General features: G+C 36.6%; 1 protein-coding gene and 1 non-coding gene across 2 annotated transcripts in view; both read left to right on the top strand.

Moving 5' to 3' along the window:
* The window catches only part of SV2C (synaptic vesicle glycoprotein 2C), a 264,723-nt gene that overhangs the window by 20,672 nt on the left and 217,066 nt on the right, over nucleotides 1–26,985 (top strand). The window lies entirely within an intron of this gene.
* On the top strand, nucleotides 2,314–2,527 carry LOC126002955 (small nucleolar RNA U3). Its single transcript, XR_007493527.1, has one exon. It is a non-coding gene; the product is annotated as a small nucleolar RNA U3 (small nucleolar RNA).

A 26,985-nucleotide genomic window follows, 5' to 3' on the forward strand; every position in this document is an offset into this window, starting at 1 on the left:
GTATTTCCCCATCCTCTGAAATTGCTGGAAGAGCCATTTAGAAAGAGGGCATCAGAAGACATGGAAACAGTGACCCAGGACTTGATAGGATATACTTCCAGGAGCCTTTAAATCTAAAGTTGGAGTATTGATAAGGCTTCACACTCTTTATTTTTGGCCTACAGAGGAAACAATTGTTGAGGCAGAGCTTGCTTCACTTATTGATAAGTAAATTATAGGTAATTGTTTTCCCAAACACTTATAACTGTAAATCTGAGCATGTAATTACCATAACTGCCTTTCGGGACAAAGATATTTGTATTTGCACAGAAAGGCTTGATTATGTTCAAAGGAAGTTAATATTTTTCAATTGAAAAATCTTGCAAATTTTATATATCTATAAATTTTGCCTCAATGAAGTAATAATTTAATAGCACAAAAAATGTCCCAATCCATAAATATGAATCTCCTCCCCAGCATATCTGAAGAGAAAAACCAGTGATTAATATAATTGAATATAAGACTCAGAAGTTGTATCAGGCTCTCTTACCATGAGAATAATGTGGTTCCTTTTAAAAGTTGACACCAAATCTACTGCCCCTGAAATATATGAAGGAAGTGAGTTCTACCTAAATTGTAGAGGAACAGGGCTTGAGTCAGAATGTTTTGAAAAAGGGTGGGAAGAAGTAAAATTTTGCAAGCCTTGGGAAATACCTTCAAGGGGTAAAGCAGGTGTTTTATATGTCCATGTGCAATCCAACACTATGTGGCCACTTCAGTAAAAGCTGGTGTAGCTTTAGTGGCCACTGGGCTCCATTGGGAAGTCCCCAACACACCACACCACACACACACACACACACACACACACACGAAGGTGTAGGGCCTGGAGCAATAGCACAGTGGTAGGGCAATTGCCTTGCATGCAGCTAACAGAGGACAGACCTCAGTTTGATTCCTGGCATCCCATATGGTCCCCAAACTTGCAAGGAGCAATTTCTGAGCACAGAGGCAGGAGTAATCCCTGAGCACTGCCAGGTGTGATACACACACACACACACACACACACACACACACATGAAAAGAAAGAAGTGTAATTTTCAGGTATAAGTCTTGAAGTGTTCTGCCTACTTTTTCCTCAGTGAACTTTATAGTTTCGGATCTGATTTCAAGGTCTTTAATCCATTTTGAGTTGCTTTTGTGTAAGGTGTGAGGTATGGATCAGTAAGGTGTTTAACCAGTTGTTTCAAAATTATTTGTTGAAAAGACTGTCTTTGTTCCATTTCAAATTCTTGGCTCCTTTTGTTTGTTTGTTGGGTTTTTGGACCACACCTGGTAATGCTCAGGGGTTACTCCTGTCTATGTGCTCAGAAATTGCTCCTGGCTTGGGAGACAATATGGGAGCAGGGAATTGAACCCAGGTCCATCCTGGGTCGGCCACTTGCAAGGCAAATGCCCAACTGTTGCACTATAACTCTGGTCCCTTCTTGGCTCTTTTGTCAAATATTAGTTGACCATATATTTGGGGGTATATTGTAGGATATTCTATTCTGAGCCATTGGTCTGAGACTCTGTCTTTGTTCCAGTACCATGCTGTTTTGATCACTATCGCTTTATAGTGAAGCTTCAAGTTAGATAAGGAAAGGCTACCCAGTTTCTTGTTTTTCAGTACGGATTTAGCTAACCTAGATCTTTTGTGGTTCCATACAAACTTTATCATTGATTGTTCTAAGTCCTTAAAAAATGATGTCTAAAATTGGATAGGGATGGTATTGAATCTATATAGTAGTTTAGGTAAGATAGTCATTTTGATGATGTTGCTTCTTCCTACCCATGAGCATAGGATGTCCTTCCTATTCCTTAGGTCTACTTCAATTTCTTTCTGAAGTGTTTTGAAGTTTTCATTGTATACATCTTTCCTCTCTTATGTCAGGTTGATTCTTAGGTACTTGACATTTTTAGGTGCTATTTTAAATGGGATTTCCTCCTTAATCTCTTTCTCCTGTGCTTCGTTATTTGCATAGAGCAGTGGTTCTCAAATAGTGGGGCTCGTCCCCCCGGGGGGGAGGGCACAAGGCTCCATAAAGGGGAGCACGTTAACCTCGGCAAGCACTGTCATAACAAGCTAAGCCCCGTGTTTATGTCTCTATATGTCTCTGGAGCTGAGAGTTGCTGTGCCCTGCTTCAAACCCCACTTCGAAAAGCTATGCATTGCAAAACATGCTCCTTGTAGCCATTAATCCAGACATCACATCTGATTAAAAAAATCAGCTCAAATTATTTTATATATTTTTGTTTTGCAGGTTAAAGTTTTTCTTAATAAAGATACTATTTACAAAGACTATACTTTCAGGGATCATTTCTATAGTATGTGACTAAAGAAGTTTCTCTAATCGTGTAGAGCACCCGAAGCCATGAGGAGGAGCCAGAGCCTCCTCTCCTGAGCATGAAGCCAGCTCTAGGTGTCGCTTCTGCGACTGCCTTTGGCCATTGATGTTCGTTCTCCCTTTCCTCTGGAACGGGTAGAGGGAGAGGATGCAGTCTGAGTGGTAAAAAAAAAAAAGATTCCATTTACAGTTGTGCAAGGTGGCATGAAAAATAATTTCTTCTTCCTAGGGGGGCATGACAGAAAATAATTGAGAAGCACTGGTATAGAGGAATTCTACTGTCTTTGTGTATTGACTTTGTAGCTGGCACTTTGCTGTATTGGTTTATTGTTTCTAGGAGTTTTACTGTGGACACTTTAGGATTTTTGATGTATATCATCATATCATCTGCAAAAAAGAGATAGTTTGACTTCCTCTTTCCCTATTTGGATTTCTTTGATTTCCTTCTCTTTTCTGATCGCTATTGCTAGGACTTCTAAAACTATGTTGAATAAGAGTGGAGACAGTGGACAGTCTTGCCTAGTAACTGACCTTAGTGGAAATGCTTTCAATGGGCTTTTTGTATGTTTGTTTTTGGGCCACACCTGGTGACGCTCAGGGGTTACTCCTGGCTATGCACTCAGAAATCGCTCCTGGCTTGGGGGATCATATTGGATGCCAGGGGATCGAATCATGGTCTGTCCTAGGTTAGCACGTGCAAGGCAGAATTCCTACTGCTTGTGCCACCATTCCAGCACCTAAACCTTATATTTTTAGACTGTGTGCAAATTAGATTTATATCCTAAGGCATGGTCTATTCTAGAAAAGGTTCTATGTGCACTTGCGAAGAATGTGTATTCCGCTTTCTGAGGTTGGAGGGCCCTGTATAAGTCTATTAGTCCTAGTTCTTCTAGTTTCTTGTTTAGGGCTCTTATGTCTAGCAGTGATAATGGTGTGCTGAAGTTTCTTACTACTATCACATTTCCTTCTATATGTTTCTCTAGGTTTGTGAGCAAATGGTTTACATATTTGACTGGCTCTATATTTGGTGCATAAATGTTGATCAAAGTTAGTACTTTTTCGTCTAACATTAGCCTAATTGATATGTAGTGACCTTCTTTGTCTCTGAGCACTTTCTTGAGATTGAATGCAATTTGATTTGATATAAGAATGTCTCTCCCAGATTTTTGTTTTACATTGGCTTGGATCATTGATTTCCATCCTTTTATTCTAAGCCTCTGTCTATTCTGTTCTTTTTAGTGTGTTTCTTGCAGGCAGCAGATGTCCAGTTTTGTTTTCTAACCCAACATTCTGCTTCTGCTATACATCTTTTAATGGAAGAGTTTGGTCCAATGACATTTAAGGAGATTATTGACAAAGAGGGTTGTTGTGATGTTATATTGTATAGGGTTGTTGTTGTTACAATTGGGCATTTGGTTTTTGTAACTGATCTCTGAAAAGTCCATTTAGAATAAGTTTGGTTAGCACAGATATCTTTCTTGTATGAGAATGATTTTAATCCTTCCTCCCATGTAAATGAGAGTTTTGCTGGGGAGTGGACTCTAGGTTGGAAGTTTCTTTCATTCAGTAGTTTAAATAAGTTATTCTAGTCTTCTAGCCTGGTTTGTTTCAAATGGGAGATCTGGGTTGATTTTTATGTTCCTTGTTTTCCCTCATTGTCTTAAAGGATTCATTTCTCTCTTTGTTTTTGGTCATTTGGATTACAATATGTCTTGGTGTTGATCTATTGGGTCTATTTTATTTGGAACTCTTTTCACCTCTAGAATGTGTACCGGTGCCTCTTTCCAGAGGGTGAGAAAATTTCCTGCTATTATTTTCCCCACTACTTATTCTTCCCTTTTCATTTTCCTCCCCTTCTGGTATTTCTATAAGACATAGATTATTTCTTTTGTCTTTGTTCATTAAGTATATTACACTTTCTTCTAATATTTGTCTCTCATTATTTTTTATTTCTTTGTTGTTGCTGGCTTGCATTTGGACAAGTTTATCCATGCGATTCTATATGTGTGTAATTGTGCTGCTATGGCTTGCTAGCATGTTTTTTTAGTTCCCTTATTTCCATTGGTATGGACTCTCTTGAATCTTCTGATAGAGTTCTTCTTTGAGTTAGATTAATTGTTCATCTTAATTGTTTTGGTTAGTGACTCATTGAATTTTATTATTAAAACATTAAAAGCTGTTTTTAGATCCTCATCTATTAAGTTTGTACATTTTAGAGGACTTAGAAATCTGTTAGAATTTCTCCCCATTTCTCCAGCTGCTGATGTCTTCCGTAGTTTCCTCATTGTTCTTTGCATTGGGTGGGTTGTGGTGCTGATATTTTAGGGTGATTTTTTAAACTGGTCTGTGATAGCGAGAGAGCTCTTCTGCCTCTAACGCCAAAAGGGGGTGAATGCAGTGAAGGGGTTGCTTGTGTGCAGGGTCATGCCCTGCCCCAGGTTTCTATGGAGACCTCTTTCACACTGCAGGAAAGGTGGCTTGTGTGTGGAGGTTGAGCCCCTGCCTTAGAGTACCCGAGCTTTCCACCTTCACCTGTGGCAGCCAGAGACCTCTTCTGCCCTGCAGTGCCCAAGGCAGGGTGAAGAGAAGGTGTAATTTTCAATAGAGAGCTAATCATTTGCTCCTAACTTTTTTGCATTAGGAACTCACTTTTTAGTATATTATACATTTGTGGGTTAGTTAATATATGAAATAGTTGATATAATAACATATTCCTTTTCATAAAACTCAAGTAAGATGTGGGGAATATTTTATGTTATATTTGATTGCTAGTTTAGGAATTTTTTTCACTTAATAATTTTGAAATTGGATACTGTAAAATTTCAAAAAATCAGCTAATAAAATACCTATGTCTAGTAAGTTAAAAGTACCATTAAACATGTATACAACTCTTGGGGTTTGTTGTTTGATGTTCTTGCTACCACACTTTCTGGAGAGAGAGAGAGAGAGAGAGAGAGAGAGAGAGAGAGAGTATGTCTGCCTGTCTACCTGTCTTTGGGGGGAGGGCACACCAAGCAGTGTTCAGGGACTACTCTTGGCTCTGCACTCAAGAATCACTCCTATTAGGCTTAGGAGACCATATGGGATTCTTTTTGGGGATTGAACCTGAGTCAGCCATGTACAAGGCAATTTTCTATGGGCTGTACTATGTTCTGGTCCCCTGCCTGTCTATCTTGCTGTCTATCTTTCTCTTGCTGGTTGTGATAGGTTGTGACATCACCCTGGAGACCATGCCAATATTATGTGCCTTCTCGGGGGCTTAAAATTTAATTGTGCCTCTTTATTTTCAAGGGTTTCTTCCTTTCCTTGGGATAACTAAATGCTGGTTTTCAGTCTGGCTGACATATGGCAACACAAAACTCTCACAGTGGATTTCAGTGTCTCTTTGACTGATAGATATAGAAACTGGATATTTTGTTTCTCTGTAAGTATTTCTCAGGCTGGTCACTGTGCTCCTTATTAGACTGAAATTTTAAAGTTTTAGCCTAAGTGTCTACCTGGCCCTGTGTATAGGGATTTCCTTGTGGGCTCAGGGGATCTTATAGGGTACTGGGGATTGACTCCAGGTTTGTTGCATGCAAAGCATGTGCTATACCCACAGTACTATTGCTCCAAACCTTGTGATGATCTTTTCTGATCATATTCGAGTTTCTTTTTTTTCACTCAAGCCAAATTACTTACTGAAAATTCCAAACATTTCTTAAAACAAGTCTGTGTCTGCATGTGTATATTTTTAAGACTAATATATTTTTCTGGTCTTAGAAGAAATAAAATTTGGGGTTGAGGCCAAATAGGAATTCTGACAGTTTTTTTTATTTTCAAATATTCTAGAGTCTCTAAATGATATTCCAGAGTCTCTAAATGAGAATGCCTACTCAAAAAATTATCCATAATATTTTACATGTAAATTGTTCAAAATATTTATATTGTCTTTTTTTGGGGGGGTCACACTGGCTGCGCTCAGGGGAACTCCTGGCTCTACGCTGAGAAATCGCTCCTGACAGGCTCGGGGGATCATATGGGATGCCAGGATTCGAACCACCGTCCTTCCTGCAAGGCATATGCCTTACCTCCAGGTTATCTCCCCAGCCCCTAATATTTATATTGTCAATTAATAATAAAGTTATCAAATACCTAATAGCTCAGCAAATAACAGCAAACTATAGTTAATTTTAGGACAATTATAAAATCATAAAACATTATAAAATGATGAGTTATGGTCGAATTTTAGCACTTTTTTGTCCTTATCATGTAAAACTGTCTTTTAACTCAACTGGAGGAAAACTATGACTATTTTTGTGTTATTTAGCCCATAAAGTACTGGTACCATGAATGAAATAAATTCACTTTCATAATCTGTAGTGAAAACTAGCACCAAACCTGCATTTAATCCAGCTTAACACTAGTGATTGCCTTAAAGGAGCACTCTTTTCTATAAAGTTATGAAAGGTACTTTAGTTCATCTGGAGATAAGACCATTAAGTTATTTAATATTAATTATGTATTTATAAGTTAAATATACAAAATGTGATGTCTGCTTTTCTTTTTGCCAAGTGAAAAGAGTAGAATCCAAATTGAAATATTTTTAGAATGCAAAATTGAAATTTTGATTCCATGTCATTCAAAAAGTGAATTAGCTTCTAAAACTTCAGTGATGCCAGGGATCTAGTTCTGGGCCTCATGTATGGAAGATATGCATCCCTGATCCCTGAGTTATGCAATCCAATAAAAAAGCATAATTTATAAATAGATTATAAAATAATGCTTGGGGCCAAAGAGATAGTACATTGGGTAAGGTATTGTCTTGCACAAAGCTGACCCAAGTTTAATCCTTGGCACTCTATGATTCCTGAGCACCTCCAGGAGTGATCTTTAAAAGCAGAACCAAAAAATAAATCCCTGTGTTCCACCAGATGTAGCTTCTCCAAGTAAAATAAACAAAAAAATAGTGTGCTTGAACTGTACAAAGACAGTGGAACAATTGATTTGTTATTATCACTCATTACAGAGTCTTGGAACACAGGTAATTATAGTTAAGAGTTAGATGGTTAAAATACAATCCAACTGTATTGCAGTGGTATTTTATTTATATAATTGTCAGAAACCTCATCGTACAGTGGTCAAAGAGGTAAAATAAAAATATATTCCTTGTTGATATATGAAAATATTTACATATTTTAAAATATTAACATATTAAGAATATTTATTTGGGCATATATTTGTTGCAGAAGGGTTTTACTTGCATGGCTACTAGGACAGTTAATAATTCCTTTTAGGGTTGGGGAATAAAAAAATCGTTCCTTTTAATACTAGTGGAGGGAAGAATGAAGGTGGTACATGAAGGTGTACGAAAACCTGTCATTATCAATATTGTAAAATTCAGTGCCTAATATTTTAAAATCAAGTAAAATGTGATAGATTATAAGAGGAAGAACAAAGAATCAACTAACATTTATTGGGGTTTCTTTACATGCCACCATGTTTCCAGGCTCTTGAAACTTAGTTTTTATCAACCCTAAATCCAAATCTTCTTTATCTTTTCACTTGAAGTAATATAACCATTGTAATTTTTTATTTGGTTGGTTTTGGTTTTGGTTTTGAGTTTTGGTTTTGGTTTTGGTTTTTGAGTCATGCCTGAGTTGGTCCTCAGGGATTACTCCTGATTCTGCACTCAGAAATGACTCCTGGCAGGCTTGGGGAATCATATAGGATGCCGGGGACAGAACCCAGGTTGGCTGCGTGCAAGGCAAACACCCTACCAACTCTCTACTATGCTATTATGTCAGTCCCCAATACAACTACTTTCTAAGAGGTCCTTTAAATTTCAGAATTGTTCCTTTTTAATTCTTTGTATGTTTGTAAAGTGTAAAATAAACAAAACCAACCAAACAAAAAATAAACATAAAAAACTACACCCCATCTTATGTTTAAAATGACTTGTGACTCCCCATTTCTTAGTCTTTTAGCAATTCTTTAGTCCTCGGTGGTACCCTGTTCTTCCTCTTCCTGAAGGCTCTCTACCTCCCCTTTCACCTCATTTTATAATGAGACTAGTTAATTCTCCCTCACCCTTCAAGACACCTTTGAAGTTACTTTCCTTAGGAAAGTTTTAATTGAATTTTGCAGCTGGTGCCTTTTCTCTCTAGCAAGTGACAAAATAAACTGCTCTGTCTTTGACATGCTGATTTTCTTGCCTGGTTTCACTCTTGTAGGCCTATAAGTCACAGAGGTCCTACCTAACACAATCAAGAAATCACCATGTAATGAAACAGTAAGGGCTATTGGGTTACAAACAGATGGCCTAGAAAGTATTGTTTGGTTAAGGTTGCAGAACTAGTGGATTTACACTGGTAGAATTACAAAAGTCCAGATTCTCTGTGCACCAAGGAAATCTGTTCTGTATTATGTGTGAAAGTGCCATAGACTCATTTGGCTTACATGGTTTTCCTGGAGACTTGCTGAGGGGATAATCCATAAATATTCATTGTTAAGCCAACAGGAAACAACACCTTGAACATTGTAGTATTTCATCCACATGCTTTTGTGATTATTACATGTCTCAGATCACCAGTCTCTAGTCCTCCCTATTCCTAGGCAATGAAGCCTTAATACCTGAAGGAGCCAGATTTTGTTTTTCATTATACTGGTTCATTAATATTCTACTAGATATTTACATCAATGCTTTTTGTTATAGCACCTGGTCTTTCACTCTCTCACCTCTGATTCTATTATTATGTTACAAAAACATAGTAGATATGTGTGTGGTAGGGAACTATGAAGTATAAGGCATTATTGAAACTGCTAAAATATTCAGTATGTTTAATGGATTCCTAAAATTAAAACACCTCTGATTTATTATTTATGTTTCTTTTTGAGTCACTGAAATGCAAAATGGAAAAATAGAAAGGAATTTTGTTATTTATTCATAGAAATTATGTTTTCTTGGACATGTAAAATCTTAGAGAACAATTTAAAACAAATTTTCTCAGATACATAATGTTGAAATTAATTTCAGTTTATTTATTTATTTATTTTGCTTTTGGATTGTACCTGACTTCGCCTGGCACAATCCTGGCAGTATTCAGGAAACTATAAAAGGTGCTGGAGAATGAATATACATCATTGTCACAAGCAAGACAAGCACTTTGCCTTCTCTCTCTCTGTCTCTCTCTCTCAGCACCAATATTTATAGTTTTAAAATGCCCCATATATATATATATATATATATCTTTAATCAATGTGTAATGCCATATCAAAAAATCTAAGACTCTCTCCTTTCAAATCTTAAGCTTTTACCATTGCCATTTTTGGACAACATAGTTGGATTTGCATGCCAGCTTCTGCTATGTAAGCTTTTTCATTGCACATGTGATTATTCTTCTGGCAATACTAAATACCTATATTGAGTTGGATTAGCAAACTAAAAATAATAGTCCGAGTGTTATTATTATGTGGTACTATGCTTGGGCTATCTTTATACATTATTTTATTACTTAATCCATTATCACATTCCATAAGATAGATGCCATGAAATATTAATGTGTTCTTTTAGTGAATTCTGCTAGACATTTAAGAAATAATGCCAATTTTACATGAGCTCTTATAGAACATAGCAAAGGTATATAGCAAAAGCATATACATATATATTTTTCCATCTCAGTGTAGGAAACCAACATTATATTTTAATTAAAAATAGATAAGGACATAGAAAAAAAGCTTTAGACTTTTATCCTTCCTAGTAAGACAATATGCAACAGCAATATCTTCAACAATTCTAACAAATTGAATGCCAAATTGTAAAAAATAATAATGCATTATTATCAAATTTATTATTGTATAACTGCTTTGCATTTCTTTTCGGTGATTGCAAGAATATTTCAACATTTGAAAATAAGTTGCTAGACATTATAATATACATTGTCTAATAAATGCAAAACTTTATTTAGCAAAATTTGGCATTTGTTTATAACTTTGAAAGCTCAGGAGAGGGTCAGGAGTGATACTCCAGTTGGTAGGATGTTGCCTTACAGGCAACCAACCTGAGTTTGAATCCTATCATTCCATATAGTCCCTGGAGCACTGCCAGGTGTAATCCCTAAGTGCAAAGCCAGAAGTAAGCCTGCCAGATGTGACCACAACACAATACACAACTCAAAAGTTTTTTAAAACAAAAGGTAATTTTCATATAAAAAATAGCCACTAAAATTTATAGCTGAGATAATATTCAATGAAGAATAGTTAGATACTTTTAACATTAAAACTGGTACATATAAACACTGAAATATTATGCAGTTGTCAGTAGCAATAAAGTCATGAAATTTTCCTATACATGGTTGTACATAGAATCTATTATGCTGAGTGAAATAAGTCAGAGGGAGAGAGATTTACACAGAATCGTCTAATTCATCTATGAGTTTAAGAAAAATAGAAGACATTTTTGCAATAATTCTCAGTGTTTATATGTACCAGTTTCTTTAGCCACTAATCTGTTGAAGGGATCTCAGTTGTTTCCATAATCTGGCTATTGTAAATAGTGCTGCAATGAATATAGGTGTGAGGAAGGGATTTTGTATTGTATTTTTGTGTTCCTAGGGTATATTCCTAGGAGTTGTATAGCTGGATTTTATGGGAGCTCGATTTCCAGTTTTTGGAGGAATCTTCATATTGCTTTTCATAAAGGTCAGACTAGACAGCATTCCCACCAGCAGTGAATTAGAGTTCCATTCTCTCCACAAACCTGCCAGCACAGTTTGTTCTCATTCTTTATGATGTGCGCCAATCTCTGTGGCATGAGATGGTACCTCATAGTTGTTTTGATTTGCATCTCCCAGATGATTAGTGATGTGGAGCATTTTTTCATATGCCTTATGGCCATTTTATTTCTCCTTTGACAAAGTGTCCGTTAATTTCTTCTCCCCATTAATTGATGGAATTAGGTTTTTTTCGTGTAAAGTTCTGTCAGTGCTTTGTATATTTTGAATATTAGTCACTTATCTTATGGGTATTGGGAGAATAGTTTCACCCACACAGTGGTTGGCTCTTGTATTCTGGATACTATTTCCTTTTAGGTGAAGAAGCTTCCCAGCTTAATATATTCCCATCTGTTAATCTTTGCTTTCACTTGCTTGGAGAGTACAGTTTCCTCCTTAAAGATGCCTTTAGTCTCAATTTATGGAGTATTTTTACCTACATGTTGTTCTATATAACTATGGTTTCATCTTTGATATTAAGGTCTTTAATCCATTTGGATTTTACCTTGGTACATGATGTTAGCTGGGGGCTGAAAGTGGCCAACCAGTTGTGCCAACACCACTTGTTGAAGAGGCTTTCCTTGCTCCATTTAGGATTTTTTGCTCTTTTATCAAAAATTAGGTGTTTATATGTTTGAGGAACATTTTCTGAGTACTCAGCCTATTCCACTGATTTGAGGCTCTGTCTTTATTCCAATACCATGCTGCTTTGATTAACTATATCTTTGTAGTACAGTTTAAAGTTGGGGAAAGTAATGCCTTCCATATTCCTTTTCCCAAGGATTGCTTTAGCTATTCAAGGGTGTTTATTTTTTCCAAATAAATTTCAGGAGTGTTTGATCCACTTCTTTGAAGAATGTCATGGGTATATTTAGAGGGATCATATTAAGTAAATAGAATGCTCTGGGGAGTATTGCCATTTTAATTATGTTGATCCTGCCAATTCATGAGCAGGATGTATTTCCATTTCCGCTTGTCCTTTCTTATTTCTTGGAGCTGGATTTTATAGTTTTCTTTGTATAGGTCCTTCACGTCTTTGGTCAAGTTGACTCCAAGATATTTGAGCTTGTATGACACTAATGTGAATGGGGTTGTTTTCTTAATATCCATTTCTTTCCTATTATTGCTGTATAAAAAGGCCATTGATTTTTATGTGTTAATTTTGTAGCCTGCCACATTGATATATGAATATATTGTTTCTAGAAGCTTTTTGGTAGAGTCTTTAGGGTTTTCTAAGTAGAGTATCATGTCATCTGCAAGCAGTGAGAGTTTGACTTCTTCCTTTCCTATCTGGATTCCCTTGATATCTTTTTCTTGCTTAATCGCTATAGCAAGTACTTCCAGTACTATGTTGAATAGGAGTGGTGAGAGAGGACAGCCTTGTCTTGTGCCAGAATTTAGAGGGAAGGCTTTTAGTTTTTCTCTATTGAGGATAATATTTGCCATTAGCTTATGGTAGATGGCCTTTTCTAACCATATTAGGAAAGGTTTCTTTAATTCCCATCTTGCTGAGAGTTTTTATCAAGAATGGGTGTTGGACCTTATCAAATGCTCTCTCTGTATCTATTGATATGATCATGTGATTTTTATTTTTCTTGTTATTGATGTTGTGTATTATGTTGATAGATTTACAGATGTTAAACCATCCTTGCATATAATTTGATCTTTCAGATTTATTTTTGGGTTTCCTCTTCATTGACTTCTGCTCTAAGGTTTGCTATTTTCTTCTACCTATTTTTGGTTTCTTTGTTGATCATTTTCTAATTTTATAAGCTGCATCATTAAGCTATTCAGGTATGCCCCTTCTTTCTTGCTGATGTGTGCTTGCAAAACTGTAAATTTTCCTCTCAGTACCCTTTGCTGTGTCCCATAGATTCTGATAGTTTGCGTCTTCATTGTCATTTGTTTCCACAGAGTTTTGTTTTCCTCTTTGACTTCATCTTGGACCCACTGGTTGTTCAGTAGCAGACTCTTTAATGTACAGTTGTTAAAGTTTTTCTTCTGTGTCTCTTTGTAGTTAACATCTCATTTCAGAGTCTTGTGGTCAGTGAAGGTAGCCTGCAAAATTTCTATCCTCTTGATCTTATGAAGGTATGTTTTATGTTTCAGCATATGGTCTATCCTGGGGAATGGCCCATGTACATTGTAGAAGTATATATACATGTATATAGTATATATGTATATATACTAGGCATCTTTCTTGCATTTCTCTTTTAAGAGCTAGTATATTTTTGTTGGGTTTCAATCTGGTTGACAAGGCCATGTTTAGGTGTCTCACAATTATTGTGTTATTATTGATATCCTCTTTCAAATTTGTCAATAATTGTATTAGATATTTTTCTGGTCTCTCATTGGGTGTGTATATGTTTAGTAGTGTGATTTCTTCCTGTTGCACATATCCCTTTATTAGTTCGAAGTGTTCATCTATGTCCCTTACAACTTTTCTGAGTCTGAAGTTTGTGTCATCAGATAATAATATGGCCACCCCAGCTTTTTTAGGGGTGTTGTTTGCCTGGATGATTTTACTCCAGCCTTTGATTTTGAGCCTATGTTTTTTTCTGACTATTCAGGTGTGTTTCTTGTAGGCAGCAGAAGGTTGGATTCATCCTTTTGATCCATTTCACCACTCTGTGTCTCTTAATTGGTGCATTTAGTCCATTGACATTGATGGAGATGATTGTCAAGGAATTTAATGTAATCTTTGTGTATAAGTTTGGTGTGTCTGTGGTCTGTCTTGTCTTAAAGTAGATCTTTCAGTTTTTTCTTTGAGGCTGGTTTTGCATCTGTAAAGTTTCTGAGCTGTTGCTTATTCGTGAAGCTATGTATTCTTCCTTCAAACCTGAATGTAAGTCTGGCTGGGTGCAGTATTCTAGGTGAAGCATCCATTTCATTAAGTCTTGTCACAATATCCCACCACTGTCTTCTGGCCTTGAGAGTTTCTTGTGACATGTCTGCTGTAAGTCTTAAGGATGCTTCTTTGAATGTAATTTCCCTTTTTGATTTGCTTCTTTCATCATTGTAGCTATGATGTGTCTTGGGTGTTTTTCTTCAGGTCTCTTTTAGTTGGTACTCTTCAGGCATGCAGGATTTGATTGCATGCAGTCTTTCGCTCCAGGAATTTCTCTGTGATGATGTCTTTGACTGTTGATTATTCCAGGGGATCTCCTTCCTAGGTCTCTGGGACTCCAATAATTATTATATTGTTGCTGTTGAGTTTATCAATGACTTCTATTTTCATCTGTTCACATTCTTTGATTATTTTTTCCATTGTATGATCATTTGCCTTAAGGTTCTTTTTCAATCTCTTTTGCAGAATGGAGTTGTTCTGCATTTCATCTTCCAGTTCACTGATTCTGTCGTTGGCTGCAGTTACTGTGTTGGAGAGGCTTTCTATTGAGGTTTTCAGTTCAGCTACCATGTTTTTAGATCTGTTATTTCAGTTTGAAGTTTTCTGCTTTCTATCTTTGTGTTCTGTTCATATAGAGATATGTGTTCTTTTATTTTCATGAGAATTCTTGATATTTCTATTCTAAACTCCTTATTGAGAGATTAATCAGATGGTTGGTATTTCTTGGGTCATCAGAGCTATCATCTTCATTCTCTGTGCATGGTGTTTGCCTGTGAGTTTTCCCCATTATCAATGCTTGTAGTGTGATTTTTACTTCATGTTATGGTGGGGTTCATTAGTTAGAAAAATCACACAGCTGTGAAGCAGAGCTCTAGTAGAGAGTTTTTGCTGGGCCCTTCTCAGCCCTCTCAGGAGAGGTTCAGGAGACACAAGGGTAGAGACACACACATAGGCAACAGGGCCCCTCGGTCTCTCCCAGTTGCTAATCTCAGAGCAGGTGCAAACCCTTCCCACCTGCCTTTACAGACGAAAGATCTGCCTTTCTGTAAGGGCACCCCTGGTAGATGGTTTTTACTCACTCAGTCTTTTTTGGCCCTTTCGGCTTGGGAGCCACTAGGAGACAGTTTTTGCTGGGACCTTCTTTGCCCTCTCAGGAGAGGTTCAGAAGACAGAATAGTAGAGAAACATGCAAAGGTAACATGTCCACCAGTCTCTCCCAGTTGGTAATCTCAGAGCAGGGGCATAACCCTCCTGCCTGCCTTCACAGACAAAGGATCTGCTTTTCTCTCTCCTCCTTTCTTTCTGCTGACTTCTTTTTGACTAGGACTCTGAATTGGTTTCCCTGTCCTTAGAATTGCTAATCTTGTCTTCAGATGTTGGCTCTTCTCCCTGCTTGCCACATTGCTTTTAGCATGGACTCTAGCTTCTGTAATAAAGCTAATACAGTCACTATCTTCTGATAAACTGAGCAGGATGGACTTGCCCAAGAACTAATCCCTAGCAAAGTTGTGTTTCAATGTCATTGGATTCTGTCAGTGAGTGTCAATTTTTTAATCTGTATCTTCTACCCAGATTCCCAGATTAGAACAGATTCCTTCAAATGATATTCTTGGCATTCATGTTTCAGGCTCCTCAACATATCACTGAGTGATAGTATCCAATTTTCTTGCTTTTCCAAATTTTTAGTATACATTATGTGTCTATTATTAGTTTAGCACATAGATGTAAATTTTATTGAATGGTGGTTTCAGAATAGGAATCTAAAGTTGTTGATAGTTATCAGCATGATGATCTTTATATAATATCTTTATTAAATCGCCATGATTACAAAAATGATTGTAGTTAGGTTGCAGTCATAAACAGAATAGCCTCCTTCACCAGTGCAACATTCCCACCACCAATGCCCCCAATCTCTCTCCTCCCCCACCCTGCCTGTATTCAAGACAGGCATTCTACTTCTCTCAATCATTAACATTGTTATGGTAGTTGTTAGTTTAGTTATTTCTCTAACAGTCACCACTCTTTGTGGTGAGCTTCATGTCATCTTTATTGTCTCTGGGCATTATTACAATAATGTATTTTATTTTTCTTAAAGCCCATAGATGAGTGAGACTATTCTGTGTCTATCTCTCTCCCTCTGACATTTTATTCAGAATAATAGTTTCCATGTGCATTCATATATAGGAAAATTTCAAGTCATGATAATTTTTATAACACAGAAACATTCATATGTTAAACTTAAATAAATATGTGGGTTTGTCTAAGTCAGATCTTCTACCAGAGTAGAGTAATAAGACATATCAAATACTATAAGTATAGGAAAACATACAAAAAAAAAGCAGAAATAAGAAAATGACAACAAGCACTCTTTTGGATTTGTTAGTTTTGTTTTTTGGCCACACCTGGCAGTGCTCAGGGGTTACTCCTGTCTCTCTGCTCAGAAATCACTTCTGAAAAGCACGGGGGACCACATGGGATGCCAGAATTTGAACCACCATTGGTCCTGGGTCGGCCACTTGCAAGACAAAGCCGTACCGTTTTGCTATCTCTCTGGCCCCCACTCTTTGTTTCTTATATAAAATGTGAACTGTTAGCAATAGAATGAGTCTAAGTGAGGCCGGAGAGAAATCATGGAGGTAAGGCATTTGCCTTTCATGCAGAAGGATGGTGTTTTGAATCCTGGCATCCCATATGGTCCCCCGAGCCTGCCAGGAGCTATTTCTGAGCTTAGAGCCAGGAGTAACCACTGAGCACTGCCGGGTGTGACTCAAAAACCAAAAATAAATAAATAAATAAATAAATAAATAAGTCTGAGCAAAGTTTAGAAAAGAGTAACACCCAAAGGGTCATGACATCTTTAAACTACATCTTCTTTTTTCAAAAGTTGATATGTATAAATCTTGCAGCAAATTATAATTAGGACTATCATATAATTTATTGTCCAAATGAAATCAGTTTAATTTATAAGATTGAGAGATATAAATAAATATTATTCTACTTTCTAAGATAATCATATGTAAAATGAGGACTGCTCCAGAAATTCGTGGTTATTCTCATTCACTTTTAAAATAAGTAAATTTAGGGGCTGGAGTGGTAGCACATGACTAACCCAGGACAGACTCAGGTTTGATTACCTGGCATCCCAAAAGGTCCCCCGAGCCAGGAATGATTTCTGAGCACAGAGCCAGGAGTAATCCCTGAGCATCACTGGGTATGGCCAAAAAATAAAATAAAATAAGTAAATTTAAAACTATCATAAAACAATTTCTTCCTTTTCTTCTTCATGTTCATGACACACTACTACGGGCATTGCTCAACTATAATTTTTGGTTGATGCCTATAATTCTACTCCTCCAACTCATTTCTTCATCAAAATGTAAATTAACATGTGTTGCTATTTTAGGAAAATGCTTCTTAATATGTACTGTATATATAAATAACTTAGATATTATGTCAAAAAGATTATGTCAAAGAACAGATATTTGGTTTGCTTTGTTTTGGGTCCATACCTACGATGCTCAAGTATCACAACTATCAGTGTACATAGAGATATTAGGGATATGCAGTGCTAGGGATTTAACTCATATCCTGCATGCAAAGTATATATTTTGCTGGTTGAGCTATTGGTCAGGCCTATGGTGCAGATTTTGATTCAGTAGGTCTCTGATGGTACCTGAAACTCTACTTTCCTAACAAGGTTTTAGAAAATACTAATGCTGCTTGGCCACATTTTTTAAAAAAAAGTTATAGAGGAAATTTGAAAGTCATCAGTGACTCTGCTGATAACACCAAGTACCTATTTGCTCATCTGATTGCTGGACACTGGAGTTTTGGAACATTAAAATGGATATTTATTGATTCACATAAATCACAGAAGTAGTAATTGATCACTCCCTTTAGAATACATTTTGTAATGATGACTCTGCATCTAAAGGCAGATCAGACCATTCTTTAATATAAGTAGCTGAAAGAAAACAATAGAGCACAAAAAATAGTGAGTCGATATTGCAGTTTTTTCTAAGGTAATTTTAAAGAAAACATCTCCATATTCAGATATTTAAATGATATTATAACTCTGTTATAACCTTACATTGAAGGTTGAAAATGGTCATCAGATGGATGTGGGCACTTTAAAACATACACAACATTACTACCACACAAAATTTATTAGAAATATTTTCTTCTTTAGATTCAAGTTTTTATTTTAATTTTTTTATTTAAAGAAAATGCATCACTGGGGCCAGAGCAGTGGCTCAAGCAGTAGGGCATTTGCCTTGCACATGCTGACCTAGGATGGACTGTGGTTCGATCTTCCAGCATCCCATATGGTCCCCCAAGCCAGGAGCGATTTCTGAGTCACTAGCCAGGAGTAACCCCTGAGAGTTACCTGGTGTGGCCCAAAAACAATAACAACAACAACAACAACAAAGCATCATGTAGTTGACAAAACCAATCATAATACATTTGTTTCAAGATGTTGGAAAGCAAAGTTATTAGAAAAATAGAAAGAAAATAGAAAGAAAAACTAAAAAATAAAATGGAAGAAAAGAAACAAGAGAAAAAATCAGTAACAAGTATATTTGTGAAAACTATTGTATCTCTAATAAAGTCATTAATACAAAGCAAAAGATTTAGCAAGCTCTTTTTTAAAGATAAGAGAAAAAATACAATATAAAAGGTGTTTATGTGTGTGTGGCAATTGATGTTTTTTGCATAGGCATAGCAAAATATGAGGGAAATAGAAAGGAAAAACCTTTGGCCTATAACAAGGGATATCTTACCCATGAAGTATCCTGACATAAGACCAACTCCAGGCTTCAGGCATACTAAGTTGTCCAACCTCAAAGTCTTTCTCTGTGGTTTCGATACATGCTCTTCACAATCACGGTTGTTACTGTCAGGTTTCTGTAGTTAGAGATTCTGGTTTCTGTACAGATCCTATGTCAATGTCAGGGTGACTTAGAGTGTCTTCTGGTTTAATCTCACCATTAGGTGGCAACATACATAATCCTGCCTTGAAAGCAGGTTATTGTTGTTACCAAGTCATCAGGGCATCATAAGAACCCACTCTGAAGTAAGTCAATGCCAGAGCAGCAGTAGGGCCTTCTCTGGTGTTGGTGTAGAAAACCATGGTTGTTTTCATAGATAGGATCCAAGGATTAGGGGTGAATGGTCAATGTTCAATCTTCTGAAGCCTAAGCCAAGTCACTATTATAAGTGTTTGGGGTGTAAGGCCCAACTGAACTATAAAATTTATGTGTTTCAATCTCTATTAGATAAGAACTTGTTTACACATGTAAGATTTTTTCATTTTAATAGGCCTATGCAAAAGTAACAATGCTACATGCTACTTCTGGTGCATATGGGAATAAAAATAACAAGCTAAACAATCCCTATAATTTTGTTCTTACTTGAACTCAGAACACTAGAGAAACTTATCTACTAGAATTCCCTTCTAAATAGATCCAAACAAATGGGGAAAATTGCTACTGTATAAGAAGATAAAAAATAAGGGCTATACCTATTAAGGAAATACATCTAAATAAATATTCAAAGGAGATATACATGTCCTTTTAAGTCTTTTGAAATTGTTTTGGGGGAGGGGTAAAATCCGGTGTACATCTTCAGCCTGTGATTTGGTCTTGTGGAGTCTAAAAAAAATAGCTCCCGGAAGTCACATATCAGGAAATGTTCCATAGCCAGTGTCTTCTCAGAAACCAAATCTGGTAGCAAGCAACAGTCCACAGCCAAGGGAGATGAGGAAAAGAGGTCCGCCGAGGGTAAACCAGCAGCAGAAGCTGTGTCAGCTTCTTCTCAGGCTGAGAATCTGTCTTTTCACTTTGGGAGTGGATTGGCAGCTGGCTGGGGTGGGGAAATATTCCACTTACTGAAGAGTTAATAACTGAGGGTAAAAAAGAAATGAAGTCATGAAATTTTTCTATACATGGATGTACATGGAATCTATCTATTATGCTGAATGAAATAAGTCAGGGGGAGAGAGATAGACACAGAATTATATCACTCATGGATTTTAAGAAAAATAAAAGACAGTTTTGTAATAATTCACAGAGACAATATAGTTGAGGGCTGGAAGGCCCAGTTCACCACAGAGTGGTTAGTGCAGTTAGATAAATAACTACACTGACAACTAACATAACAATGTGAATGAATGAGGGAAGTAGAAAGCCTGTCTCAAATACAGGCGGGGGCATAGAGAGGTGGGAGATTTTGGGCATTAGTGATGGGAATGTCGCACTGGTAAAGAGGGGTACTATTTATATGACTGAAACCCAACTACAATTATGTTTGTAACCAAATTGTATAAATAAAGACATTAATAAAGAAATATATATATACATAAGAAAAATGGATTTAAATGAGGGGATAACAAATGGATGTTGAGTGAAGGGCTAGAAAAGAATTTGTAAGGTGTTAAGCAAAGTAGGGAAGAAGGGGAAACATAGACAGACATTATGCATATTACAGATGGACATTAGAAGACATTGAGATGGTCAACATATACTCTCATGCACAAACATAGACAGTCACTGAGGATCGATCCATGGGTTACAGTTGAAAAGCTTACCCAGGTGAAATGGGACAGGATGCTTAAAAATTATAAAGCTGGCAAGTCAGATGGAAAGGTTTTCAATTTTCTAGGACAATCATGATTGGTGAGGGTAAACTTTACTGAAGAAAGGCTTCATGGGTTAGATTATGTATAGAACATTCTCAAAAACAATCATAATTTACAAGTCTAGAAAAGTAGGTGATATGGTAATGAGCTCTATAAGAGGAGTCTATACAATGAAGTGTTATCTAGCAGGTCTTGAACATCCAGTTTCCTTTCCTAAAAGCAATATAAAATTATGAGCATTGTGGTATAATGGTAAACTAACTAGAACTGAAAACAGATTATAATAACATATTCAATGAATAAGCTTTGTAACAGGAGTTCATGGCATGCATTTACATATTTCATTTCTATCTGTGGACATAAATATTAGATTATATTATCAGGCATAATCAAGTAGAAAATGAATAGAATTTTGTTATGACATTATAATAATGAGCTCTTTCTTCTCAGTCTAATATCCATTGACACTTAAGGAAAACTATTGACAGAAAGGGCTGTTTTGCCATTATATTATGTAGTGTTGTTTTTGTTACAATTGGGATTTGGTTTGTGTAATTGCTTTTTGAAAAACTCATTTAGAGTTGGTTTGGCTAGCGCAAATATTATAAGGTTGTTTTTTTTTTTGTCTGAGAATGTTTTTAGCCCTCCCATCCATGTAAATGAGACTTTAGCTGGGTAGTGAACTCTAGGTTGAAAGTTTCTTTCATTCAGTAGTTTGAACATGCCATTCTACTCTTTTCTTGCCTGGGCTATTTTAAATGAAAGATCTGGTTTGACTCTTATGTTGTTTCCTTTATACTTGAGGGTTTTTTTCCCCTCCCTTAATACTTTAAAAAGTCAATCTCTTTCTCTCTCTCATTCTCTCTCTTTTGCCATTTGGATTACTAAATGTCTTGATATTGTTATGTTATGATTTATTTTATTTGTCACTCTTTTTGCCTCTTGGATTTATAGAGAAATCTCTTTTCTGAGGGTAGGGAAGTTTTCTGCTATTATCCTCTCACTACTTCTCCTTTTCTGTTTTCTTCACCTTCTGGAATTCCTATAATTCATAGATTATTTCTGCTGTGTTTGTTCATTAAGTATCTTATGTTTTCTTTCAGGGTATTGTCTTTTCTTTTTTTTACACTTCTTTATTCCAGATGGCTTGTAATTTGTCTTGAAATTCTTCTATGCAATTATTCACCTGAGTAATTCTACAATTATGGCTTGCTAACATGCTATTTATTTTCTCCAGTTCTATTTATATGGATTCTCTCATCTTCTAAAAGAGTTCTTCTTTGAATTGGTTGAATTGTTCATCTATAAATTTCTTAATTTTTCAGGCTAGTGACTCCTTGATATCCATTGCTAAAGCATTAAGTACTGTTTTTAGGTCCTCATCTGTAAGGTTCAGGCATTTGGGTGGATTTGCCAGGATTTCTCTTCATATCCCCCACAGTAGATGTCTTCTTTTCCTCCCACATTGATCTTTGCATTTGGTAATTTGGAGTGCTGGATTCTCAGGGTGTTTAAAGAAGAGCAAGATCCAATCAGCCAGGCAGTCTAGTTGGCTAAAGGGCAGATGAACAGTGATGGCACTAGATCCCATAAGGAAGCTGAGGGAAGGTTGGGAAGATGTCCTATTTGAGCTTGGTGGGGGATGAGGATGGGAGGCTTCCTGCTCTCACCCAGACATGGCCCGACTGTTCCCAGGAAACAAAGATTCAGCAATGGCCTGGATTCAAGTTTCACCAAGTGTAGTAGTGATTTTCTTTTTGTGATATCTATCAGCCTGGAAAATAACTATTTTTGCTGATTAAAATAGGCAGGTCATTCACAGGATTACTATTTACTAACTTTATTTGACCAAGTACGTTTGCATGGATTCGTCTTCTTTCTTTCTTTCTTTCTTTCTTTCTTTCTTTCTTTCTTTCTTTCTTTCTTTCTTTCTTTCTTTCTTTCTTTCTTTCTTTCTTTCTTTCTTTCTTTCTTTCTTTCTTTCTTTCTTTCTTTCTTTCTTTCTTTCTTTCTTCTTTCTTCTTTCTTTTCTTTGTCTTTCATCTTCCTTTTTTCTTTCTCTATTTTTTCTTCCTTCTTCCTTCCATTTTCTATCTTTTTCTTTCTTTGTTTCTTTCTTCTTTCTTTGTTTCTTTCTTTCTTTCTCTTTCTGTCTGGTGTGTGTATGGGTTACCTGCAGCCCTCAGGAATTACTCCTAGCTCCATGTTCAAGGATTACTCCAGGATCACTCCTGCCAGAAATCAGCGGATCATCTGCGATACTGGAGATCGAACTCAGGTTGACCATGTGCAAGGCAAGCTCCTTACCCACTGTACTATCACTCCAGCTTTCTGTTTGCATGGGATTCTAGTAAATTCCCCCACACCTTCCATGCTCTGAACACAGAGATGGGATCAGATACTGAGGATAGAAACATCAATGTGAGAAATGAAATTTCTGGGCACATAGAAGCAAACACACAGAGGTCAGACTGATTTAGTTCTTCATGAAATTAAATGGCTTTTATACTGGCTATGTGGATACTCCATATTATAATCAGCTTTGATCAAAGGATGAGGCAGACATACACTAAATGATTTCTGATTTTGTTGAATGTATTTCATTAATTTTTAAGAGAGAAAATTAACTAGAAATTAATGGTATAGATGCTGAAGCATTTTCTTTGAAATTTGAATCTTGATGTTTAGATGATTCCTTATTAATAGTTTATTGAACACTATCACTTTTCTTTTATAAAACATGAAAGTAGTGATTATTAGTCTTAGAATTTAAGCTTCCTCATTATTAATTTGGTGCACTTTTATATTTTTCTCCCTTTTGTTTTATATCAATTTCAAAAATATTTAGGACATTAACATGTTATATATATTAATTTAAGTAGAACAAAATATTTACCAAAATACAGAAATGTGCTCTTATAAATGCATCTTAGTTTTTGAATGTGCATTGATGTGGAAGAGCATTTTTGACAGTACTCATGGATTAATCATTGCTATACACTTAGGAATAACTCTGAATGGGGCTCAGGGACCACATGAAGTGCCAACCATTGAATCCAAGTTGGCCATGTATAAGGCCAGTTCCCTATGTACAATGCTATCTCTCTGATCCTATGTGCATTGAATTTGTTCCTTATTTTATAAACAATTTGAATTTTTTGCCTGGTAGACCTATCAAAATTTGACAGAGTGGTGTTGAAGTCTCCAACTACTATTATATTGTTTCTGATGTTTTATATATTTTGCTGGCCCTTATTGAATGCATGAATGTTTAGAGGTGTGATTTTTCCCTTAATTATTAAGAAATGAACCATGCTGTCTCTTATAACATTTTTAATCTTGAAGTCTATGTCATATGATATTAGTATGTCCATCTCAACCTTATTGAGGGAGTTGTTTGCTTGAAGGATTACCTTCCAACCTTTTATTTCAAATGTGTGCTTGTTCTTACAGGCATAAAAATGTTGGATTTAATTTTCTGATTAATTTTGCCACTCTGTATCTTAATTGGTCCATTTAGTTTATTGACATTGAGATTATTGTCATGGAATTTTGTGCCATCCTTTTGTAGAAGTTTGGTGTGTTTTCATATGATTGTATCACTAGGTGTGGAGAAAACATTTAACAATATCCCACATCCAAGGAATGAAAAAATATAATGCAAAAAGCTCTCTGCACTCCTATATTCATTGCAGCATTATTTACAATGCCAGAATCTGGAAACAACTCAAGTGTGTCTTACAGTGATTCAACTTTATAACTGTGTACCTCATGGTGATTCAATTAAAAAATGTATTTAAAAATAATTTGAACTAGTTTTACTTGCTTCTGTAACCTTCCATATAATAAATTAATACAATCCAAGAACCCACATTAAATAATCCATAGACTTCTTACTGAGATTATGGTAATGCATCAAAGAGGAAGATAAATGAATTTCACAGATAATGTAAGTTTGTGGATGTACCTTGGAATGTTATTTTTCAAAGTAGTCTTATTTAATTTGAAAACATAAAAATTAAATTCAGATGAGAGTGACAAGCATATACTGCAAGAACATTTTGAGCATCCAGACTGCAGCATGTATGTGGTAGCTATTACCGTTCTGTCAGTCAGTTGCTCGAGAATGAGCTGGCCATGGTGCTGAAACTCTGACAATCCAAGGAAAGGCCTCAGTAGAATTGTTTTCGCCACATATTTGTTTATTGGTGGCAAAACAAATGAAACTAGATTCAAGAGAATAATGATCAGATCCCCTGTTTCTTTAACTGTAATCAGATTTTTGACAGTATTAGTTATTCCTTATGCAAATTGCTAAAATATTGACTGTGTTGTTTTTTGTTTGTTTGTTTTTGCTTTTGGCTTTGGGGCCATACCTAGCAGTGCTTAGGGCTTCTCCTGGCTCTAGACTCAGGGATTACACCTAGCCAGCTTGGAGGACCATATAGGATGCTGAAGTTTGAGCTCAAATTGTCAGTATGTAAGACCAATACCCTACCCACCATGTTATCACTCCAGTTCTCTATTGCCTCAGTTTTAACATTGCTGTTCTATATTCTGTGCAATACTAGTAAAGGTACTATGGGACTCCCATTTCTGAGATTAGTTACTATGAGGCTGGCCAAAATGAGACTGAAAAAGAAAGGAGTGGCTTGCTCTGTATTATTTGCTTCTCCAGGCTTCCTGTTTTGTGTATTCTTTGTGAATGTCATAACTGAGAAATAGTGTTCACTTCTGAGTGACAGTCCCTAAAAGACTAGGAATATTAATTTAGAAAGAAGCTGCTGAACCTCTGGTCCAAGAGAGCCAGAATCTGTTGTGGCTTAATGTCCCAGAACTGCCCTACAAATCACCATAAACCTAGTGCCTTAAGACAACAGAAATTAACCCTTTTTATTGCTACATTCAACTCCAGTCTGCAGTTTTTCCCAAATTTGGCAAAAAAAATACCTGCCTGTATGGCTAAGGAGGTAGTTCAAGTGGTAGAACACTTTCTGCTAGCATGTTTGAGGATCTGAGTTTCAACCACAACACATGCCCCCCAGCACCAAAGAATGTAGCTCTGGTGGGCTCCAGTAATACCAGCATTACCCCGGGCTCCCAGAGCATCACTACATGTGATCCCTGTGTGAAAAAACCTGCCTATTCTTTATTAAAAGTATCCTCAAGATCCATCAAGATAGTACAGGTTTTAATTGATAAGATACTTGCTTAGCATGCAGCTGAGCTTGGTTCGATCCTTGGCACCATATAATGTCTCCTGAAAACTACTAGGGGTCACTCCTTAGCACAGAATGAGGAGAAACCCCTAAGTTTCTCTCAATGTGGAACCCTCCCTAAATTCTAATCTCCTTGTAGTCTCAGAATTGGGAAGTCTTTGCTTATAGAATTGGATAGTATGAGATTATACTGTATGTGGTTATGTTTTTAGCCATGTTACTCCTGTCTTTGCAAGGAGACATGTGAAGATGCAGGCATAGAATAGAGTGATATATCTTTGTGTCTAAGAATTCTTATGGACTGTCAGTCACTGGAAGTGAGGAGAAAGGAGTGGAACATGTCCCCATTCACTCCAAAATCCTTAGTAGGAGCTTAAATATGTGGATGCCTTAATTTCAGAATTCTGGTCTCTAGTCTATGGGAGGATTCATTTTTATTGTCTTAAAGCATTGAGTTAGTGATGATTTGTATGACAGTGCTGGGACACCAAGTCACCACAACCTGGCTCCCTCTGGGAGTTAAACACCAGATGGCTGGTGGCCTCTTCCTAGGTACCCAATCCCACTGGGGCTCTCCTTTGAGCTCAGAAACGCCAGCACCTGCTTCTCAGGGATCTGAATTCAGCACTGTGGGGCTCCTTTTCTAAGCTTCCTTAATAATTCATACATGTGCTTTGTTCTCTCAGCCTCTAGAAACTGTTTCCCCCTTCCCCGCCCCCCGGTGGTTCCTGCTTTCATGACACACCAGAGTTCTTTCATTTCGTTATAACCTGGCCAACAAATTTATATTTAGTATTTATTTACATTAAATTATCTCAGCTCCAGATCCTGATTGGATTGTGTCTGATACACACCTGATAGGCTCAGCATTTATTACCCAGAAAATCTCAGTCATATGGGATATCTGCCTCACCTATGCCAAAGGTCATAGCTAATTAGGCAACTATTCAGTGACTCCTCCTTTACCTAAATCCTTAAACTTAAATCCAGGGTACAATTCTATGCCTTCTTTCCCCTCCCTGCTCTCCATTTCTCCCCCTCCCATTATTTCTTTCTTCACTCTTCTGTCTTCTTTGGCTTTATACTATCCATTGATATACTGCTCTCTTCCAGTCCATTACAACTATGACCCAGATGAACTTCAATCTACATGAAGCATCTTCATTGG

Source organism: Suncus etruscus, chromosome 2 (genome assembly GCF_024139225.1).
Source record: "Suncus etruscus isolate mSunEtr1 chromosome 2, mSunEtr1.pri.cur, whole genome shotgun sequence".
In the NCBI taxonomy this organism is placed as follows: domain Eukaryota; kingdom Metazoa; phylum Chordata; class Mammalia; order Eulipotyphla; family Soricidae; genus Suncus; species Suncus etruscus.